Source organism: Eriocheir sinensis, chromosome 28, assembly GCF_024679095.1.
Source record: "Eriocheir sinensis breed Jianghai 21 chromosome 28, ASM2467909v1, whole genome shotgun sequence".
Lineage (NCBI taxonomy): Eukaryota > Metazoa > Arthropoda > Malacostraca > Decapoda > Varunidae > Eriocheir > Eriocheir sinensis.
The window spans coordinates 19,093,123-19,110,378 of NC_066536.1; the positions used below are offsets into that span (position 1 = coordinate 19,093,123).

At 42.3% G+C, this 17,256-nt stretch overlaps 1 pseudogene; it reads left to right on the forward strand.

Annotated features, from left to right (window-relative positions):
* LOC127004714 (N-acetylglucosamine-1-phosphotransferase subunits alpha/beta-like) overlaps nt 1–17,256 on the forward strand; it is a 47,883-nt pseudogene that overhangs the window by 12,473 nt on the left and 18,154 nt on the right.

Sequence of the window (17,256 nt, forward strand, 5' to 3'; positions counted from 1 at the left end):
GCACTGTGTTTGAGAATTTCAAGTGTTCTTCTTTGAGAATACTTTGTATTTTTATTTACTTTATTTTTTAACTGTGTTGGTCAAGACCGTGTTTGTCAAACTCAAAGATGAGGTGGGCTAACTTTAATGATAACTAATTCCTTGTTAATCTTGGAAAACCTTGTGAAATTAAGATAAAAGATAAGCTTTGATAGAATCACAGTAGTTGCATCAATAAGTCATTTTCCTATTACCTTCAATCCAGTCTCATTGTGGGAGTCTGAAGAGGCTTTACTCCACACAGATGTTGGTGGTGGCTGGGGCATGAAGCAGAAAAATGCAGTGTTGGTGACTGGCACTGCAGACTTGTCCCACGCTGCACTGTTGCAGACAATCTTCCCACAGTACAAGAATGGCACACCACAAGTGAGCATTTTTATTGTGTGTGTATGTGTGGGTGCATGCTTGTAGCACTAGTAGGCAATATATTGCAGGCTACTGCCGGTTGTCCCAAGCCCATTAGTGGCACTGGCCCATCTTGTATTGCAATACTGTATTGTATATTTCATCTTGACTCGTTTTATTTATTGTGGCACTGTGATCTATATTCCTACTTGACCCACTCTTTTCCATGATACTATCCTCAATAGATGCTGCTGAAGGTCTTGTTTATGAAACAGTGTTCTTACTCACTTGGTAGGCTACCGCAAATTATGAACCATCATCATCATCATCATCATCTCATCGACGCCTGCTCCTAGGAGCTCCCACCAGGGGATGGCCACGGCAGAAGAGTTTTCATCTTTCTCTATCCAGACACTCCCTCCTTGCCTGGTCAAAGTTTCTCAAGGATCTTTCACCCCTCTCCCTAACGTACTCCTGCATTCTATCTCTCCATTTCACTGGAGGTCGTCCTCTAACATTCCCTTCCTCTATCTCACTCACATAACCCTCCTGGTCATCTTACTCTCCTCCATTCACTCCATGTGACCAAACCACTTTAAAGTCTGTCGCTTCACTTCTTCCACCACTCCACACTTCTTCCCTTCACCCACGTGACACGTTCCAAAATGCTCATATACACTTTCATTACTCATTCCATCTATTCTACTCACACCACATGCACTCCTCATATAACTCATTTCCACTGCCTGCACTCTAGACCTCTGACTTTCTTTCCAGGCCCATGTTTTGCTTGCATATGTGAGGGTTGGTACTATTACTGTATTTCTCAAATCCCTCTTTACCACCATGCTCACACTTCTGCCATTCATGATACATCCCAAAGACCCTACCACCCTTCTTCCTTGCAATGCCCTTTCTCTTGTCTCTCCCTCAGTACCACCATGCTTACACATAACTGATCCAAGGTACTTAAACTCATTAACCTTAACATTTACTTTCAGCTTTCTCCTTTTACATACACTATCAAAAACACTGACCAAATTTTGTGTCACTTTCATTTTCTGCAATGAGCACTGTGTCATCAGCAAATAAGATTGAATTCAGCACCCACTTTTTTTCCTCAGCATGCATTTTTACTCCAACTTCCCCAACTTTACCCTTCCTTTCTCTCATAACACTCTCCATATAAATATTGAACAACCATGGTGACATGACACACCCCTGCCTCAAGCCCACTTTTATCTCAAAATGTTCACTTGTTTCTCCAGTAATTTTGACACATGCAGATGCATTCTCATAGAAAGACTTTATTGCACTAAGCAGTTTTCCTCCTACACCATATATCTTTAAAACATCCCACAATGCCATCCAGTCGACTCTGTCATAAGCTTTTTCTGAGTCCATGAAGGCAGCGTATAGTTTATTTCCTTTTGCTAATATTTTTTTTACTACCATCCTGAAGGCAAATATCTGATCCATACATCCCCTTCCCTTCCTGAAGCCCCCTTGTTCTTAACTGATTTTCTCTTCTGTAAGTCTTTGCACCCTCTATTATGACTTTCTACATACCTTTCTGGGTATACTCAGGAGACTTATAGCTCCCACACTCCCCTCTCCTGCCCTTCCATTTGTAAACTGGGACAATGATGGCATTTGTCCAGTCTGCTGGCACCCCCCCCCCTCCCCCCTCCCATTCCATTTCACATAATTTTGACCATCCATTTAGTAACTACATTTCCTCCACACTTCAACATTTCTGCTGTGATTCCATCAATTCCTGCTGCCTTTCCATTTTTTAATCTTTTTATTGCTTAATTTACTTCTTCATATGTTATACTTCTTTCTTTATATACTCCTCCTTTACCTCTACTCAAAACTGCTGCTGTTACAGCTGCTGGACGTCCATCCTCAAAATTCATCAAGTTTTTGAAATATTCTCTCCACATTTCTTTCACAGCTTCCCTGCCTTTCAACATCTTTCCATTCCCATCCATAACTTCATTTATTTTACTTGGGGAGATATTTTCTGCATTTCTTTCGTTCTTTACTTATTTCCAACATGATTTTCTGTTCCCTTTATGTTTTTCACTTAGTCTTTTTCTAAAGTCTTCATCAACTCACTTAAAAGTTTTCTTAAAAAGTTCCCTTTTCTCTTTTACTATCCTCCTTATCTCTTCTGTCCACCATGAATTTCCTTTTCTTTTTCCATCTCTCACCACTTTCATCCCTAACACTTTTTTTGTTGTAGTTACCATTACTTCTTTAAATGTTCCATAAACTTTTTCAATATTTGCACTATCTTTTGCACTTTCCCGTTTTTCAGTTAAGGCTTTTGCCATTTAATGTTTATACTCAATCTTTTATTTCTTTTTCTTGTAACTTTTCTATCTTCAATATTTCCTTTTTTACTTCACCTTTCTTTTCAAACACTCACTTTTTCTTCAGGTTTAATTTTGCCAGCACTGCAAGATGGTCAAATCCATCGAACATTCCTCTTATTACCTTCGTATCACAGATATCTTTTCTAAGTCTTCCATCTACTGCCACATAATCAATCAATCCTTTCTGCTCATTATCTTCTCCCCTCCTCCATGTGTATCAGTGGATATTCTTGTGCTGAAAGAAAGTGTTCGCTAGGAACATCCCTCTCTCAGCACAGACATCCACCAGGCACTCTCCATTTTCATTCTTCCCAGGTATCCCCCATTTTCCCACCACATCCATCACACATTCATCACTCACTCTAGCATTCATATCTCCCATCATAATAAGTTTCCTTTCTTTCTCAAAACTCTTCAAGCATGCATTCACTTCCTCCCAAAAAGCTTCCCTTTCTCTCAGTCCTTTTTTACTTTTCACATTTACTGGTGCATAAATATACACGCATGCATACCTTACTAAACCTACTTTTCCTTTCACCCACACAATTCTTGATCCCTTCCAACCATAATCAGTCACACCATTCCACACTCTTTCAGACATCACAATAACACATCCTTCCTTACTCCTGCCTATATACTTCTCATCCATCCCCGTCCATACAACCCCCCCAGGCACACCCTCCCACGTACCCTCTCTACCATCACTCACACCAGTTCCTCGAATATGTGTTTCACTCACTCCCAACACATCCACTCTACCATTCACAAAATTTTCAGTCATCAATCTCCTCTTTTCCTCATCACCTAACCCATTCACATTAATAGACACCAGTCTCAAGCATTTCCTACTCTCCTGCTGCCCCCTGGCCATTGCTTCTGCCTCTAAACTTGATAAAAGTATTAGAGGCCACCAATGGGTGGCCAGTCCAATGTAGTATTATTGAGACTTGCTCCTTGTCCAGGCTAAAAGGATTAAAACAAACAGCTGATGGTCGCTGCCCCCCTCCCCGTTGGTTCTACCCCACAGGGTATGATAACGGTGCGTACCGCGTGAAGGTGAGGATAGGGTGGGCTACCCTCCCAGTCAGAAGGTAGCCGTATTGCTCTTTTCCCAATACCCCAATACAAAGGAGCTCTATGCATCGGCAACAACGCACCTCAGATGAACCTCATTGGTTACGATACTGCCACTGGGCAAAGTCATGAACCAAATGATCATAATTTAGCTGACAGTTTAGCAGATATGAAGGAGGCAACTCAGATCTGGTTATTGGTATACTGCAAAGCCGCTGATAAATCCAGTACCGAAAATAGTGGAACAGAAATATTGATAATTTGGTATACTGGATACTGGTGCACACCCCTAGTCTGGACACATGATGAGAATGAATTGGAATGAATTTGTGTGAAGAGGTGTATGAGGGAAGGATTGAGGGAGGGGGTGTCGGGGGAAAACCACCTGTGAAGTGGCTCAAAAGGGTGAATGGGTATTTGCCTGAGAGAGTTGGAAGAAGCAGGATTAAGTGTGCTTAGAGGGAGTGCCTGAACAGGGAGAGATGGAATCACTCCTGCCGTGGCCACCCCCTGGAGAGAAGTTCCCATGATGGAACAGTGTGCAGAGATATAGACAGATGGATAGATAAAAGAACAGAAACAAGTGGAAATACTTGGGAGAGATCTATATCCTGCAGTGAAATGATACAGGCTGCTATAATGTTGATGAATTGTATTTTATTAATTTGTATTCCTGTATGTACTCATAATTATGCACACCTGCTGCACTCCTTTTGTTTGTGTCTTAGAGTGTCATCATGATCAGTACCGTATTTCGCGGCGTATAATGCGCTCCGGTGTATAACGCGCACCCCAAACTTGAAGACAACAATTTTTGAAAAAAAATAGTTCTTAAAATGCTCAGAAATATGTATGGTTAAAGAACATTGACGATGTACAGTTTCCCGAAATTTATATAGATTTGGTGTAACCTGTACTGCTTGAATTGACAAGTGTCCTTGAGTAAAGTAATGAAAATGGCAGTCGGGCTGGTATTTCGAGAAATATATCCTTGTATATACTGATGATGTACAGCTTCTGATATCATAATGAGCATATTATTCTCACCATCACTCGTAGGTTATGACAGACAACTAAGCAAGACACAATTCACAAGGTTCTGGTGACACGTGGCATGCAGCTGTTTGTTGTATGGGTGTGGTTGTGTGGTTTTCAAACAATGCAAATGGCGGTCGGGCTGGTGTTGCGAGAAATAACTCCTCGTACAAGACTAATGATGTACAGTTTCTGATATCATATTTACCCCATTATTTTTGTAGGTGGTTAGTGAGTGTTCTGATGCTAATTGGTTCACGGATACAGAAAAGTCAATATCTGTCAGGGTTATTTATTCACAAAAATACAAACAGGTCATTAGGACAAACAAAACACATAGAAAATGTGTTTGTGTGTGTATGCGTTTATGTGAATGTTGTGTAGTGTGAATGACATTTAAGTGTTAGTGTATGTGTGGAATGATATGTATAAAACAACAATAGGAGGATGTGGACGGACAGTTGAAGATAAACAAGTAACAAGAAAGATAAACAATTAGGATGTACAAGACAGACAGGGAGCGCAATGGTCCATGAGACAGCACAGGAGAAGGAGCATTGAAAATAGTCTGTGCTGCCGCACCACATTTTCTTTATTGTCACTAGGGGAGAGCACGTGGTTTGAGCAGTGACCGCTACATTCTCACTAATATTAATAATAAATAATGAACACTTGGATCATTCTTTTTCCAATATGATTTTTTATGTAGCTTGTACTGCTCGAATTGGCAACACTGCACCTTAGTCTCACAAAACAATGTAAATGGCAGCTGGGTCGTGTTAGCGCCCGACGAAGAAGCGGGATAACAATAAGGCATGGGCGATCCTCCACCGATTTAATTTTCGTATAGTAGTTATTTGATCGCCCTGTATTCTATGGTAACATAATGGACTATGGACTACGAAGGATCATAAACAATAATAAAGGTAAGTTTGCAATTGTTATTGGACAAGATGGAAAAAAAAGACCATTAAAACACCCCAAAGAAGAAAAAAAATCAATGAACATTTGTACCTTCAGCGTATAACACGTAGTTGTAAACTTTCAGGCATTTTTTATGTGAAAAAGGTGTGTGTTATACACTGTGAAATATGGTAATTTGTTTTCCTCCTTCAGTGCTCTGTGTCAGGGTCTGGTGGCGTGCATATGGTTGAGTGTCAGGAGGAGGGACTTGTATCAGGTGCTCTGCTTTCCAAGAGCCACCAGGAGACAACCTTGACCAACAGCAGCCTCCGTTTGCACCAGGCCATGCTCATGTTGCAGCCGGACAGGGAGGACCACCTTAAGGAAATTGATGCCAACAGATTTGAGGACAATGAGGTAGAGACTAGGGAAGAACAGGAGACCCATTGTTGTACTATATCCTTATACTTTTGAATTTTCATGTCTTTTAGGCACACACTCAGTTTTTCCAGCTGCCTGCCACTAGGTATTTGGCACCAAAATGAAATTAATGCACACTGGAAAAGTTCATCAGTACAAAATATATTTATTGTTATTTTTGTGGTAAATCCCACTGATATCTAGCAAACAATTCAAAGCATTAATTGAAATGGCAAGTCATGTATGAATAAAAAAAAATGAGCTCACTCATTTTCTGCCACTATCAGGAAAAGAGGGCTGAAGATTATACTATCAGGTGATTTTTGCTTTACTGGAAGTATCCGTGATCAAGCTCTCACTTTTTACAGCTCATCCCAAGAATTTACTGGTTCATGTCCTCTTGCCTTTCAGTTTTAGCACTTCACTCAATCTTGTGGTCCTCAGGAGCTGCGGTATTCCCTGCGGTCCCTGGAGAAGTATGCACCGTGGGTACGGAGGATCTACCTGGTGACCAATGGCCAGATCCCTCACTGGCTGAACCTGGACCACCCTCGCCTCACAATCATCACACACCAAGATATATTCCCCAACACTAGCCACCTTCCTACCTACTCATCACCAGCTATTGAAAGTCATATCCACAGGTAAGTTATAAAAATATATACAGTAGAAATTAATAACTGCATTATAACGTGGAATATGATATAACTCGGCAATGCAAAGGAATATTCATTCATCAATCAGTTTCAAATTCCAATGAATAATGGAAAAATATACGGAAAAAAATTATGCATCTTCACGAGTTTTAACCATAGCATGATGAGCCTGCAGTAGCTCTCAACATGTACAGGTAGTCCTTGAGTTACAACGGGGCTCAGAACTAACAGGCTGATCATAAGTCAAAATTTACAATAAAATATGAGACAAAATATTCAAATGTCCTGCTACTGGTAGAATGGTGTTCCCACACCTACCCTTCCCATCTAACACTCCTCTTACCTTTTGAGGTCACCTCACCCCAGCCCTGTGCTTGGTTAACCCAGTGATTCCCAATCTTTACACCTTGGAGGAACTCCTGAATTAATTTTTTCATATTACAAGGAACCCCTATATACTGTATATTAGTCACTAGTGACCAGTTTGTACATAAAGAGAGAGAGAGAGAGAGAGAGAGAGAGAGAGAGAGAGAGAGAGAGAGAGAGAGAGAGTCATCCCTCAAATAGTACGGTTTCCAATAGTACGGTTTTGGTTTTATATGGATTGTCATGGAAGAAATTTTTTAGGATTTTTAAATTTCCCGCTCGTCTCACCAAGTAGCCATGGCATGAGTGGCAACACTGTACTACCAAAACACCTGCTGAAAGCACCCCAAAGCATTCGAGAAAAGTGTTCACCTTGCAGAAGAATTCAGATTTAGGAGAAGTTACGTTTTGGGATAAGTTACGTTGCGGTATGGAGAGCATACCACGTGAATGAGAGCAGTGTTTGCTGTATCTATCATAGTGTAAAATAAATTCTTGCTGCAGTAACTGCCAGTGCTCTAAGGGTGCTGCAAGAGTGGATATAAAGGCTGTCCTTTTCTGTTTGTTCATAAATTAACCTTTTATCAACACATAAATGGGCATTTTCTGACCTTAAACAAGAAATTGGTGGGCAGGAGTGGGCTCTCCTACAGAATCCAGGGGTCCCGCATGGCTCAGCTTCTACTCGCCGGCCAAAGTTGCCAGTTATGCATTTTCTGCTGTAGTGTTACCACGCTGGGCAAGCGAGCCATCCTGGCAACGCTCCCTTCCACATTGTCAGCGAGCGAGCCATGTCACACTCACACTCTCTCTTACTCTCTACCACAGTTTCTGTTGCTTTCTAAATCATACTTGAGATAAGATAAGAAATGGTAATTGTGGAGATTGACTCCGCACCTTCAAAATACCACGTTACGGCTCCATATTATATAGTTAAGGGATGCATATTTAAACTACTCCAACTGAACTTTAATTACCCTGACCTGTAATGGGGGGCTTCACCCCCCTCAACCCCCCCAGCATGGTAACACTGCACTGTGACTGCAGCAGAAAATGCATAACTGGCAACTTGGGCCTAAGGGTAACAGCTGAGCCAGGCAGGACCCAGATTCTGTAGGAGTGCCCAGGAGTGTTTCTAGGTGGGGCACTAATTTTATATGGATTTTCGAATAGTACTTGGGTCCTGGGTCTCCTGGGCCTCCCTGTGGTCCTGCTGGATACACTGTGCAGGGGGTACCCGCCCCCCCTGGCTCGCAAGGGCAACACAGTGTAACTAAACAGCCACAGATCACCGTGCAAGCGGATGCGCCAGGTTGTCATTGACTCCTTGGTTATCCTCCCCACTCACACTTAGAGTGGGGCGGCCTGGCGTACTTGCCCGGCGTCTGTGGGCCTTTGGGCTCATTGCCGGGCTTAAAAGAGTAGCGCCCAGCGGTGCCTGCCTGGGCGTCTGTATAGAAGCCTGCTTTGAGTACTTGATGCCTGTTGCTGGCCCGGACTGCTTCGGGTATCGCTCTGGTATGCCTTCTGGTTGACCCAGATGGTAAAGCCCGCAGTGCTCGTAGCCACGAGGTTGCTAACACAGCTACGCAGCGATAAAGCCGCGGGCTTGCACCTAAGAACAGCACAGCGTCGGCCTTCCAGTTTTGTAAAACTGGACCCGTAATAAGTTTCTGGTGGCAGTGCTAGGTCTGCTAGAAAGCCTACGTGGTAAACACGATTGGGCGGGTAAGCTGTCACAAATACCTGGACTTTTCTGGGTTGGGTCCAGGCCCCGCTGCTGTGATTGGCCAGGCAGGGGAACATTAGCTGCTGCCTGTGTACACAGGGCTAGGCACCCCAGCAGTGGGTTAGCGGCTGAGGCTGTTGCGCCTAATTGCCGAATCCCAAGTAACATATTCCCCCAAGGTGCAGCAGGACTGCGATAAGCCAGGGAGAGATTGCTTTGAGTGCTAACCGTGACGATGCTGCTTGAACCCTTTTCTCAGTGCCCGGAGCACGTCAGTCATTTCACTCCCTGGTGCAGACTGACTGCTACAAAGCCATGGGGTGTACCATATTATGAGTATGGACAGAAGCACCTATGCAGTACTGTGCCGTTGCCTTTATGGCAGGCCATAATTGAACGTTGGGTTTACGGGTCTGTAGACTTAACCTACACCATATCCGGGTTTTTCCCATATCCGGGTGCCCCCGTGGCTCTATTAACCCGGATACCAGAGGGTTTACTGTATTATTATTAATTCCATTATTAAAAATTGTAATATTTTATTTTTTGGGGGGCACGTGACCAGGTGCCCCCGCCCTGGATCTGCCACTGTATGTGTGTGTGTGTGTGTGTGTGTGTGTGTGTGTGTGTGTGTGTGTGTGTGTGTGTGTGTGTGTGTGTGTATTTACCTAGTTGTATTTACCTATTTGTGACATACGGGAAAAGAGCTACACTCGCGCTGTCCTGTCTCCATATCCGGTCATCCAACTTTTCCTTAAAATCATGAATGTTTCTTGCACAAACCACCTCCTCCTCCAGTCTATTCCATAGTTCAATGCTTCTGTTTGGGAAGCTAAACTTTTTTCACATCTCGCCTACACGTGGTCGCCATCAACTTCTTTCCATGTCCTCTCATTTCTCTCTCGTTCCACACACACAGGTCCTCTCTGTCCAAATGCTCCGCCCCGCTCGCCACCCTGTATACCGCTATCAGGTCTTCTCTTTCTCTTCTTCTCTCCAAGGTTGTGAGCCCCCATGCTATTGAGTCTCTCCTCATAAGTCCAATCTCTAAGTTCTGGTAACATCTTAGATGCCACTCTCTGCACTCTTTTCAGCTTCCTTATGTTCTTCTTTCGTGAGGAGACCAGACCACTGCTGCATACTCCAACCTTGGCCTTATCATTGTAACTATTATTTTCTTCATCATCTCGTCCAAATACACAAATGCCGTCCTTATGTTCCTCAGCAGATTCAGAGTTTGTTCCGTTATCCTGTTGATGTGTTTGTCTGGTGACATGTTCTCTGAGACAGTTACTCCCAAATCTTTTTCTTCCACTCCTCTGCATATTATCTCACTTCCCATCTTATAATCTTATTCACATCTTCTACCACTCCTACCAAACTCCATTTTTTTACATTTCCCAAGGTTGAACTCCATCTGCCATGTTCCACTCCACTCCCATTGTGTGTGTGTGTGTGTGTGTGTGTGTGTGTGTGTGTGTGTGTGTATTTACCTAGTTGTATTTACCTAGTTGTGAAATACAGGAAAAGAGCCGTACTAGGCTCGTGCTGTCCCGTCTCCATAACGCTTATTATCCAGTTTGGCTTTAAATTCATGAATCATTTTTGCACACACAGTCTCCTTGTCAAGTCCATTCCATGTTGTTATGCTTCTGTATGGAAAACTGTATTTCTTGACGTCTCTCCTACAATCACTCTTTTTCAATTTCTTACCATTGCCTCTTGTCACACTTCTGTCACGTACAACTAGGTCTTCCCTGTCCAATTTCTCCAATCCCTCTTGTATCCTGTACAATGTTATTAGGTCCCCTCTCTCTCTTCTGCTCTCCAGTGTTGTTAGTCCCAATTTCTCTAGTCTTTCTTCATAAGTATGTTCTCTCAGAGTTTCTGGTATTTTAGTCACTGCTCTTTGTATTCTTTCCAACTTTCTAATTTCTTTCTTCAATCTAGGTGACCACACTAATGCTGCATATTCCAGTCTTGGACGTATCATCGATGTTATTAGTTTTTTCACCATTTCTTCATCTAAATATGTAAATGCTGCTTTTATGTTTCTAAGAAAATTGTGTGTTTCCCCAGTTATCTGGTCTATATGTTTTCCAAAGGATAACTTGTCTGTTATGATCACTGTGTATGTATGTGTGTGTATTACCTAGTTGTATTTACCTAGTTGTAATTTTACAGGGCCTGGGCTTACGCTCGTGTGGTCCCGTCTCCGTATCTATAATTATCCAACTTTTCCTTGAAACTCTGCACACTCTTCGCCGATACTATTTCTTCACTTAGTCTGTTCCAAACCTCTATATTTCTTTGTGGGAAGCTATATTTCTTTATGTCTCTTGAGCATCTTCCCTTCCTCAACTTTTTACTATGTCCTCTAGTATTCCTGCTGGAAGGTTCCTCTCTTAGTAGCAATTTCTCATTATCTACTTCTTCCATTTTACTCAATAGCCTATATATTTGTATTAGGTCTCCTCTTTCTCTTCTTTGTTCTAATGTTGGTAAGTCCATTTCCTTTAGTCTCTCCTCATATGTCAGTCCCTCCAGTTCTGGAACCATTTTTATTGCCATCCTCTGTATGCCTACGACTTGAACTCTTTCAAGAGGAGGGTATCAGGACACCTCTCCTCCCGAAACTGACTTATCTTTCGGCCACCTTTTTGGATTCTTTTTAGGAGCAGCGAGTAGCGGGCTTTTTTTTTTATTAATGTTTACTTTTTTGTGCCCTTGAGCTGTCTCCTTTGCTGTAAAAAAAAAAAAAAAAAAAAAAAAAATTCTTTCTAGTTTTTTTATGTGTTTCTTCATATGTGGAGACCACACTGTTTCTGCGTATTCAAGTTCAGGTCTGATCATAGTAGTTATTAATTTTTTCATAATTTCTTTGTCCATGTAGTGGAATGCTATACCTATATTTGTCACCATGTTATATGTATCACCGAAGATTTGATTTATATGACTTTCTGGTTGCATATAATCTTGCATTATTACTTCCAGGTCTCTCTCTTCATTTACTTTCTTTAATATTTCACCATCTCCCATTTTATATGTCCATTTTGGTCTTTCTACACTTTTTCCCATTTCCATAACGTGACATTTCTTCACGTTGAATTTCATCTGTGTGTGTGTGTGTGTGTGTGTGTGTGTGTGTGTGTGTGTGTGTGTGTGTGTGTGTGTGTGTGTGTGTGTGTGTGTTTACTTGTGTATTTTATTCACAGGAGATCTCTTTTACTCACTGAAGAAAGGGCAGAGAGAGAGAGAGAGAGAGAGAGAGAGAGAGAGAGAGAGAGAGAGAGAGAGAGAGAGAGAGAAAAAACAAATGATTCTCAGGAACTACCTTTTCTAGGCTGACTGGTCTCTTGTAGTCTCCTTATATTTTTGTGTATCCCTATGTAACATATGTGTTGTGTGTGTTACAGGATTCCTGGACTCTCGGAGCACTTCCTGTACCTCAATGATGATGTGATGTTTGGCTCAGAAGTTTGGCCTGAAGATTTCTTCTCTCCAGGTGATGGATATAAGGTAAGAAACCACTATGGGTTTTTATTATATGGAAAACAGTGTGAAGCAGCTGAAGAAAATATTATATTTTATTGTACACTATGCCATCACCTTTGTGGCGTAGTAGTTAGTATTCCTAGCTAAGAATCTGTAGGCTCAGGTTCAATACCAACTTGGGCAACTGGCACCCAGCTCACTCAGCTGACTGTCCTCCTTTTTGGGGTAGGGAAACTTGAAGAAGGTGAACTGTAGTAACCAGGATGTCACACTTGCCCTGTGTCCTGGGGTAATGGTTCTCACCCACCACAGGCTCAAGGGCCAATGAGTATGAGACCTAACGGCAACACCGCTGTCTCATCTATCTCTAAGGCTGAACTCTTCTCTCAAACTTTCTCTAAAAACTCCACTCTGGATGATTCTGGGCATATTCCTCTTACTCATCCCCCTCTGACTCCTTTATGCCTGTTATTAGCACTATGGCCGGGCCAAAACAGCGCCCTGCGCCGTATCCGAGATCGCTGCGCGCGCCAAATTTCAAATGTCGCTATTAAATGTAACAAGCTTTCAGCCATAAAATCAACACAATCATCATGTATTATGTAATGCAGGGAAACCCAGAACAATCGATCCTCTTGAATAATTAAGGTATTAACTGTGAATTAGGTGATGGTGTGGCAGGGCAGACATTCAGACAGACAGACGAACCAGTGATGGGTCAGCATCGCGTGGGTCTGACTCATAGTGAAGGTGCCGAGGATGGTTAAGTTAGGTTTTTCTTTTACGGGGAACAACGAGGAGGAATTTTTCACCTAAGTCACGTGGGAGAGAGGAACAGCTGTCTCTGAACTCCTGAGTTAGTGGAACAGGCCAAGTATCTGTAACTATGTAGTCGCGCCTTTCTGATTTATCCTGCCCAAGCCGCCAGTGGCGGCTACAAACTACGACCACCGTTCGGTATGCTAGTTAACTTGCAGCCTCGCCAAAGGGTGGGGGAGTCGAGTTAGGGAAGGCGCTGAGAGCTGCCTATCAGTCAAGCCTCGCCTCTCCTCATGCCAGGTTCCCTACTGACTGTGTGGTTACCCCCTTGTTGTGTTAGTATGTAAAGTTCCCCCTTGTTGGGCTTCCATGCCCACCCTCTGGTATCTTAGACCCGCACGAATGTCTCATCCCATGATTAACTCAGTAATAGAAAAGGATAATTTTTCTTGTTAGTGTCATTTGTATAATCCAATGCTTGTGGGGACTCATGACCACCTTGGTGTCCTTCATGTATCATTGAACCCTGATTAGGGTAGCTTGTTATTTAGCAACAGTTAGGTGTTTAAGCTATGGCCAGTGTACCATGTCTTTCATGTAGTGGTAATAGTCTGAAGAGATGAGTGAGCCCTTCTAGGTGAATAGGAGTGATGAGTGATAATTATTAATTAGGATTGTTAATTAACTTCAGTAAGCTCGCTACCATTACCAACTAAATGATGAATTGTAAATAATATTGTATAACTTCAGTAAGCTCGCTACCATTACCAACTAAATGATGAATTGTAAATAATATTGTATAACTTCAGTAAGCTCGCTACCATTACCAACTAAATGATGAATTGTAAATAATATTGTTTAACTTCAGTAAGCTCGCTACCATTATATACCAACATAATGTGAATAAACCTCATAAGTTAACTTTATGTTGCGTCACCCTAACAACTATGAAACTCACTTGATAGTAACATATTAAAAACCGAGGATCGAAGCTGAAGGCAACACAATTACATATTAAAACATGCAGAATTAAATGGTGCACTTAAAGAAACTCACTATGGCTGGGCCAAAACAGCGCCCTGCGCTGTATCCAGGATTGCCGTGCACGCCAAATTTTAAATGTTGCTATTGAATATAACAAGTTTTCAGCCATAAACTCAACATAATCATCATGTATTATATTTGAAAACATGCAGAATTAAATGGTGCACATAAAGAAGCATAAATTAATTGATAATTTTGAGATGTAAGCATAAATATAAAGATAAAATAACTCGTATATTGGTTAAAGCAAGCCAGGATGCAGTATGTGCGTCCTCGGATATAATGCAGGCTCATAGGACGCAATATACGCGTTCTCGTATTGAAGGGGTTAAGATTCTTAAGAATGATGCTTTGTCTGCCCTCTCTGGGCTCAATCCTCAGAGGGCTTATGGACCTGATGGAGTGCCTCCTATTGTCCTTAAAAACTGTGCTTCCATGCTGACACCCTGCCTGGTCAAACTCTTTTGCCTCTACCTGTCAACATCTACCTTTCCTTCCTACTGGAAGTATGCCTTCATACAGCCTGTGCCTAAGAAGGGTGACCGTTCCAATCCCTCAAACTACCGCCCTATAGCTTTACTTTCTTGTCTATCTAAAGCTTTTGAATCAATCCTTAACTGTAAGAATCTAAAGCACCTTTCCACTTCTGACCTATCTGATCGCCAGTATGGGTTCTGCAAGGAGCGTTCTACTGGTGATTTCCTTGCCTTCCTAACTAACTCTTGGTCATCCTCTCTTAGCCGTTTCGGTGAAGTCTTTGCTATTGCGCTGGACATATCAAAAGCCTTTGATAGGGTCTGGCACAAATTTTTGCTTTCCAAACTACCCTCCTACAGTTTCCATCCTTCTCTTTGTTCCTTTATCTCCAGTTTCCTTTCTGACCATTTTATTTCTGCTGTGGTCACTGTTCTTCCCCTAAACCTATTGACAGTGGTGTCCTGCAGGGTTCTGTCCTATCTCTCACTCTCTTTCTGTTGTTCATTGATGATCTTTCCAAAACGAACTGTCTTATCCATTCTTACGCTGATAACTCTACTCTGCATTACTCAACTTCTTTTAATAGAAGACCCACGTAACAGGAACTAAATGAGTCCAGGGTGGAGGCAGCAGAACGCTTAGCCTCAGACCTTACTATTATTTCCGATTGGGGCAAGAAGAACCTTGTGTCCTTCAACGCCTCATAAACACAGTTTCTCCACCTATCCACTCGACACAATCTTCCAAACAACTATCCCCTATTCTTTGACAACACTCAGCTATCACCTTCTTCAACACTAAACATCCTCGGTCTATCCTTAACTCAAAATCTCAACTGGAAACTTTATATCTCTTCTCTTACTAAATCAGCCTTGTCTGCCCTCGTATGGAGTATGCATCTCATGTGTGGGGGGGCTCCACTCACACAGCTCCTCTGGACAGAGTGGAGTCTAAGGCTCTTCGTCTCATCAGCTCTCCTCCTCTTACTGAAAGTCTTCTACCTCTTAAAGTCCGCCGCCATGTTGCCTCTTTCTATCTTCTATCGATATTTTCATGCTGACTACTCTTCTGAACTTGCTAACTGCATGCCTCCTTTCCTCCCACGGCCCCGCTGCACACGACTTTCTACTCATGCTCATCCCTTTACTGTCCAAACCCCTTATGCAAGAGTTAACCAGCATCTTCATTATTTCATCCCTTACACTGGCAAACTCTTGAACAGCCTTCCTTTGTCTATATATCCTCCTGCCTTTGACTTTAATTCTTTCTAGAGGAGTGTATCAAGACACCTCTCCTCCTGAAATTGACCTCTCTTTTGACTGCTCATAACTTTTGTCTCTGTAGGAACAGCGATTAGCGGGCTTTTGTTTACACCTTTTTTTTTTGTTACCCTTGAGCTGTTTCTTTAGCTGTAAAAAAAAAAAAAAAAAAAAAAAAAAGGACTGAGGCCACACAGATTAGCATATGCCCTAAACACATAACAACACTTACTTAAGACAACATTACTATTTGAAGAATCCACTTCAACAAATAAGAAAAGAAAGCTGAACACATAAAAGATATTATGCTTACAGTGGAGCCACATGTTGAGCAATAATAAGAGACTGGAAAAACTTCACTGGTTCTGAAACCATGGGTTTGGGGGCAAACTGTGAACAGTAAAAAATGAATACACTAGAACTTTTCAGAAGTTGAATATTTTTCATGCTCCATTTCAACTGCTTTTAACCTGCAAGCTGCGACATCCTCTTTCAGAAAAAGTCCCTCAGTGTGGCAACTATTGTCATGCCCCGAGAGCTTATTTTTCTATTTCCTCTGTTTCCCAACACGACCTCTGCATGTATCGAAACACACGAGAAATTAATCAAGACAAGGTGAGGGTATTCGCCGGCTGCCTGGGATTGAACCCGCGACCAACGTGACGGGAGAGCCACTCCTTACCGAGTTAGCCAAAGAGGTACCCCACTGGCCAAGTGGGTAATGGGAGGCTCCCTTATCAGCCCTAGTTGCGGCACTACATGGCTTTCCCCTCAATGTAGATTAATTTTTGTGTGTTGAGACCTTAGACAGTGACCACTATCGGTTCGCTATTCCACAACGTCCCCATAGAGACATACCTCCAACTCTCCCATTTTCTATTACCCTCGGAGAGCATGGGCCATCCTACCTGTTACCCCTTCGGGGTAACTCAACAGAACCACAGGATAGGATGCCCACTGCTATGCCACCAGTATCATGCCCCGAGAGATTATTTTTCTATTTCCTCTATTTCCCAACACGCCCTCTGCGTGTACCGAAACACACGAGAAATTAATCAAGACAAGGTGAGGGTATTCGCGTTGTGCAAGATTGACACACTGATGAGGGATAGATCGTTGTGCGTGTTTGGGTTGGCTTGTATATGGATTCTGAGAACATTTTATCATATCTTTTCGGGCTAATGTTCACTTTGAAGACTTCGTCTTTCATAAATTTATCAAAGATAACTCACCACTTGTGTGTAGAGTAGTAAATCGTTCAAGGATGACGGGAC